The following is a 6706-nucleotide window of genomic DNA, read 5'->3' on the forward strand; positions in this document are numbered from 1 at the left end:
GGAGGTCCGGCCCATCCGCGGCAGGGTCCGCACCGCTCGGCCCCAGAAACCAGAAGCGAGGCCCGGGCGCGTATCCACCCCGCCACCGCCTCAGCCCAGCCCCCAGAGGCTGAGCCGCGTCTGGGCAGGGCGCCTGCCCGCTGCCCAGGCCGCCGTTGCCGCTGGCCTCCACCGCCATCTTCTGGCCGCCGGCGGCAGGGACAGCCGGGGCAGACAGCCCGCGGGCCTCGCGAAGCGCCGCTCGGCCGCCCGACCACCCCGGCTACGGGTCAAAGAGCCTCCGGGGCAGGTATTGCTAAAGGAGCGAGGACGAGACACCGCCCCCGAGCGGCACTGGAGGTGTCGGCACGACCGGGCAATGCCTCGCTGAGCATTCCTCGCCCCCGGCTCCTTGGTCCTAGCAGTATCTGTGGCTAAACGAGCAGTTCCTCCTTGCTCCGGGCCAGAAACAATAGTGAACACGCTCATGAGGTTCCTCAGAGTTCTCCTGTTTCCCAAGAGATTCAGACCGCTGTTTTACTGAATGGTACTCGTTAAGCGAGGTCACGGTCACCTAACAGCGCACGGCATACCAACGGAAAACATTCTGTGGAAACTTGGTGAAATCTTCTGCTTTAAACAATAAGCGACAAATCCAAGTTTGACAGTTTATGAATGAAAAGCACGGGGGATCTACTTCGATTTTAATACTGCGGTGCTTATGTCAGTAGATAAATGCATTTTCATATCAACAGTAACAAGAAGTAAATAGAAAGGAAACAATTGGGAAAAATCCTTTGATCAATCAAAAGTAACCTTGCAAGAAAAGTTATCCTGAAAATATCAGTTCGGTGGTAAGGGTTGTTCTGCTAAGAAAATGAAAAAAATTACTCCACTTTCTCTGAAATACGAAATGCAATGCCTTTCTACACCAGTAAACTCAGTAAAGCATGTAAGCCCGAGGTTTACATCTAATAAAAACTGTCGATTTTTTTTTTTGGGGGGGGGGGGGGGTGTTACAGTGAGACAGTTTTTAGTAGAGTGTTCTACATGGTGATGTGGCACGTCAGTGTTTATCTTGAAACGAAAAGCTTTTGAGATCAGCATAGTATTTCCTTCACTTGCATGACTCTGGCATCTCAATGTCATAGTAAACATGACATAAGTCCTAGTTAATTTTCTTAATTCCAAAGAGGCTTTCAGCTTCCTGAAGTCTTGGCTGCTTGAGGCTCCTTTCCCCAGAATATTCTTTCACTCTTGCCAGCCAAGCCAGGGTCTTTGCTGCTGGAAAATGTACTCTGCACACAGAGGTTTGCCAAGAGGGATGTCCTGAAACAGCTCTTAAAAACGTACATCTCCTGCAATCTAAGAGCTATCTGTGAAATCATATGGGGAGAAAAAAATAGACATTGTCTATATATGCTATTTTGAAAACTACAATTTACAACAAAAGCCCATGTGAGGTGAATCCTTAATAAACAATTATTTCTTAGCTGGTTCAGCCTAAAGTGATCATAAAAGATAATTTCCTCATGGGGCATATGCATATGCCTAGGGATAGTGGTTGCTTAGATTCTTGCACTTTCATATACAAAAATGCCTATCAAAGCAAAAAGGTTAGACTTGTTTTTTTTATAGTTTTTCACAACTGAATATGTTCCTCAAACACTCTTTGCTCTTAAGATTTACCTGAAAGTATCTCAGAGCTATGAAAATGGAGAGAAGTTGATAGAAACCAATAATGGTTAGTGCTTCAAAATAGACAAACTGAAAAGATCCTTACCCACCAAACACACCAAACAAATAAACAAACCCAATACCAGAAAAAAAACCCAAACCCCAAACAAGAAGGAAGGAACTTGTTAGAAATGACAAAGGTCCTAAAACAGGACTGAAGGTAGACATGTTAGTGAAGCAGTAATTTATTATACGTTCTTGCAAAAGCGGGTGACCCAACAAAGTAGGCACACTTTTGGTCAGAGCCTGCAGCCTTTTTATACCATATCCCTGCCAGACATCCATACATATTCATTGCCTGTCCCTCTTCGTATTAAAATGAGTTCCAAGAGGTGATTTCCATAAAGTCCTCACAACCTGTCTCATGGTAGTGGTCGTTGGGGGTGTCAGCGATGAAGGTTCCGAGTCTTCCTCAGGTTGAACTTTTCACCTCCTTCCTGTTTCTTGATGAATTCAGTTTTTTCCAAAATTTTACAGGCTCAACCCAGGCATCTTCATGTCTGTCAGGGTCCTGCATTATCTTACCCCTTTCGTCTGTGCCCTTTGAAGTTAAATGTGAGTTTGCAGATGCTTGCCTTTATCTTTACTTTTCAGGCAACTGAGTTAGTGGGACATGGGCCTGGAGTTGAAGGAAGTCAAAGCTCGATACAGGTTTCAGTTATGTGCATGTTAATTTTGTAGCCTCTGAAAAGGTTTATTATCTTTACTAATGGGCGATTCCACTCCTGGTCAAAATGATTAGATTTATCGAGACCCCACATCGTTTCTCCTGTTTTTCCTGTTTGCCCTGATGTGGCAATTTGTGCCCTACTATCAATCAGCATGGTCGAAGCTTGTTCGTTGGGCCTGATTTCCTTAAGTTCCAGCCCATGTCCTCAGTCACGATTTAACCCCTTATCTCATTGTCCAGGATCATCTGTATCTTTTAGCAGAGCTATGTACTCAAACTGAACCCTTATTTGAGAACAGTATTCCCCCTTATTTTATGTGCTATCCTAAATTCCCTACAAAGGATTTCTGATGAGGCAGTCTGAGTCCTCTAAAGTCAGTAAAAAATACAATGACCTTTTTCAGTTTGCAAAAGCAACATTTCTTAGCACTTTCCACAAACTGAATCCTCAGCTGAGGAATTTTCTACTTTCAGAGTAGAAAGAGATCAAGGAACTGAGACTTCACAGGCTTAGGGAAGGTCTACAGGCTCTGGCTGCTTCTCTGAAGAACCTTTAAGAGAACATAGCAGGGTTGGCAGGATCCTGAGGTTCACTACATTAACCAAAGGCAAAGCCTTTCCAGTGTGTGTATTTAACAGGAACACACCATGTACATATACGTCACATGACAGGAGGAGGAACTATTACCAAGTGTGATAAATAAAGTTTGTTTGTTCATTAGAAAATCACAAAAACTGTTAATTGCTTAAAAATTCCCTGAGAAACAAAGACCTGGAGTAACAGAAGCACAGAGCAGTTACACAAATCTATCAGTAATAAAAGCATTTAGAGCATGGAAAACTGCATAAGAATTATACTGTAGGGCATTGTTCTCCTGCTAATGGGAGTATGAGTTCAGGGTGAATGGAAAGACATCAAAAGTCACAGTAGGAAATAGTGAACATAGTTCTGAGTAAACCATTAAACCACCCTCACTATGTACAAGAAACAATTTTCTATGTCCTGGCTGGTCCTTGGATGTACTTGTTTCTTTTTTAGGCTTGGCCTGCCCTATCTTTTAGTAAAAAATGAATCTTTTAGTAAAAATGAATCAGATGTTCAAGATTTAGGATTTTCACTTCTCAGTGTGAAGAAGGCTGTTAGATGGCCACAGAGTTTTCTCTTCTCTTAGGCTGCATAGCTATCTGTGTAATTTCTTTCCTAGAGTAAAATCCTGCAAAACTCTTTGATTTCAGTGGGGTCATAGATGCTTTGATCCTGTAATCAGACTTGATTGTACCTGCCATTTGTAAAACATATTGAGATGTCTCAAGACCTACTATGCAGAGTACATTACTGGAATTAGTCTGTTCATGTATCCTGTTCCACGGAACATTTTGCTGAAAAAGGTCTTCAGCAAGTCTCAGTACTTATTAGTCCAGTGTCCTAGGCCTGATTTACAAGAGATGAGGTTACACTTCATCCCGGGCGTAACAAGTGAACAGTATTTTGTAGCCAACATACTGTAACCTTGAGAAATTACAACCAAATGAATGTTGCATATGAATATGCATATAGAGTTTTGCATAACAGGTGTAAAGGTAGTAAGGTAATGATTAAGAAGCTCTACAGTTGTGAAAACAGAATAGGCATCTAATGACCTAAATATTTGTGTTTCCAACTCGACTGTAGCAGGTGCCTAACTGTAAACTCAACCACCCCAGAGCTGTTTTCTTAATCCTAATTTATGTTTGTACTTTTAACACTCCCCCCCCCCCCCCATTAATGCCATGTGTTTATTTGGCGTTTCAAAGCCTACGTGTTTGAACCCAAAGAAAGCATTGTTTTTTACAATCGTTAGCTTTAGAGAGGCATACCCCTGTCAATACCAGTAGAATTGTGGGGCTGTAATTTATTTTCTGTTAAACTTTTTTTTTCTTTTTTTTATGTCTGCCTTAGGTTAAAGGTATAAGAAATACTATTCTAAAATTAAGATGCTCCTTTTTGTGTGAGTGGAAACTCCTACTGTAGTATGCTATCTTGCTTTTGCTGGTTTGCCATCATTGTATTTCTGCAAATATCAAATGCTAATGCTTTATTTTTTTATCAGCTACATGTGTGGCACTCCAAGACGAAAGAAAAAAAAAAAAGTAGTGAAAGGTACTTTTACACCTTGTAAGCACTGACTTTTGTATTTAAGACATGTCAGTTTTCATTTCAACACACATTACACCTGAAGACTCCCTCCTCTTCTGTCCAGATGCGTATCTGTGTATCCACTCTACCTAAGAGAACTGGAATGTAACTTCGTTATGTTTGAAGCAAAATGTAGTAGTTACTAACAATCTCAGAGAGAGTATCCAACATGCAATGGCTAGATTTGTCAGGAACTGTATTATTTTCTTTGCATTATGAGTTTAATGGAAGCCACACAAGCACATCAGGTTCATGATTCCAGCTGTGTCTAGTTTTACTGGAACTCCACCTGTGAACTATTAAGCAAGATACTGTAATTACAAAATGTGTTGCAAAATTGTTTCAAGTATTTACTGTCTGAACGCACCCTGTTAGCTCCACACTCCTGCTGTGCAGCTACAAAAGCAGCCATGTTCTGGGTTACTCTGACTAAAGATCTCATCTTACAAGTTCTATTTGAATCACGTCACGGGAAGATGAAATGGTGTCATCACTTGCATAATCCTAAACCACTGATAAGTGAACTCGGTGACTATTTGGAGATGTTTTTTCTTTAATGAAGAAAATAAAAGATGCCTTTAGTTACATGGAACTTGGAGAAGATATACAGAGAAATGTCATTAAACCTATGAGTCTCATTCTTCCTCCCATAGAGAAGTTGACTTTGTCATCAAAACAGTTCAGTTCTTTTGTGGACATTTGAAATGTATATGTTTTCAAATACCAACTAAAATTCAACAGAGTTCCTGTAGCTAGCTAAACCCTACTACACTGCAGGGTAAATTAATTACTTGGTTGTGAGACTACTGGAACAAACATTTCCTTAGTACTCTGCCCCCCCTCCAATATTTTGACAGGAATCTATTGCTAATAATAGGTCATATTTAACAGATAGAAGAGGGTTATAGCTTAGTCCTATGGATTTTGAGTTTCATAGGCCCAAACAAAAGAAAATGTATATATAAGTTTGTTTAGAACGGGATAGCATTTTTAGCATAAATGAGAAAATATAGCTGGCAGTTTCATAGAGTACTGCACGAAGATTAACAAAACTTAAGAAGACAACATATTCCAAAAGCAAAAGGACTTTTTAGTCCTTCTTTGCTCAGAGTTCCAAATTTCCTTTTTGTGCCAGAAATGAAATTCTAAAATTCAGATTTTGCTTATGTAATCATTTTGTCAGAACTTGGCAGCTGTGATGATGGCTGGATTCACACAGCTCAGGATTTCTTCTAAAGTAAACAAGCAGAGCGGCTTAAGCCTCAACTCAGGAATCTCAGTAAATTAAATGCTCCTTTTGGTGCCTTTTGCAGAGAGGATTGCTTATCAGAAGTTTGCCATAAAGCAAAGCAGGTTTCATTAGGATGAGCACAGCAACAATTTGAACACCATTCCCCTACCCTCCCAAAAAAGACTGGTAATAATGGTTAATCAACCATATATTTATGTGACTAGCAAGCGAGTCAGCAACTCTTTTCTCCATCAGCCTGTGGGATGACAGTCTTTTGCTCCTGTGTGGTTACTTGCTGGTGTGACTACCCAGTGGGCAAACGCTCCTTTGGTAGCGCCAGTGAAGGAGTGAGATCTACTCACCGTTCCTCGTCACAGGACCCTGAAGAATAAACTTCCACTGGCCTCTGTGAAGACACGCCTGGTTTAACTGAAGGTCTCTTCACAGCTCTGCCACACCTTGCCACCCACTCCAGCTGCAGCGCCATCTCGACGTGGGCTTTGCCAGCACGAGCACCTCTGTGACCACACTTCGCTGGGCTCAGCCTGCTCCACAGCCCCCCTGCAAGCTCGGACAGCGGGTCACTCTTCTCCCTCACCAGCCAGGGTGCTGGGATGAAAGGAAAGTTCGGCCCTCAGGAGCCGGGGGAGTCGCCATTTCTGTCAGCGACGGCCTGCAGGTTGAGACCGGTGAGCTGAACAGCGGCGGCCCTAACGCCCCAAGCCAGCACCGCGGCATCACCCCGATCTGGCTGCGCAGCCCCGAGACTCTGGGCCGCACCGGCCCTGCCCCGCTGCCGCCTCGTCATGGCTGGCGGCGCAGAGCCGCCCGCGCTCCGCCAGGCGGCGCCGTGGCACCCGCTCGCGGCGGTGCCGCGTGCCGGGCGAGATCCGTGAGGCGGGACGGGCGGCGG

The sequence above is a fragment of the Gallinula chloropus genome, assembly GCF_964237585.1.
Source record: "Gallinula chloropus genome assembly, chromosome: 7".
In the NCBI taxonomy this organism is placed as follows: Eukaryota; Metazoa; Chordata; class Aves; order Gruiformes; family Rallidae; genus Gallinula; species Gallinula chloropus.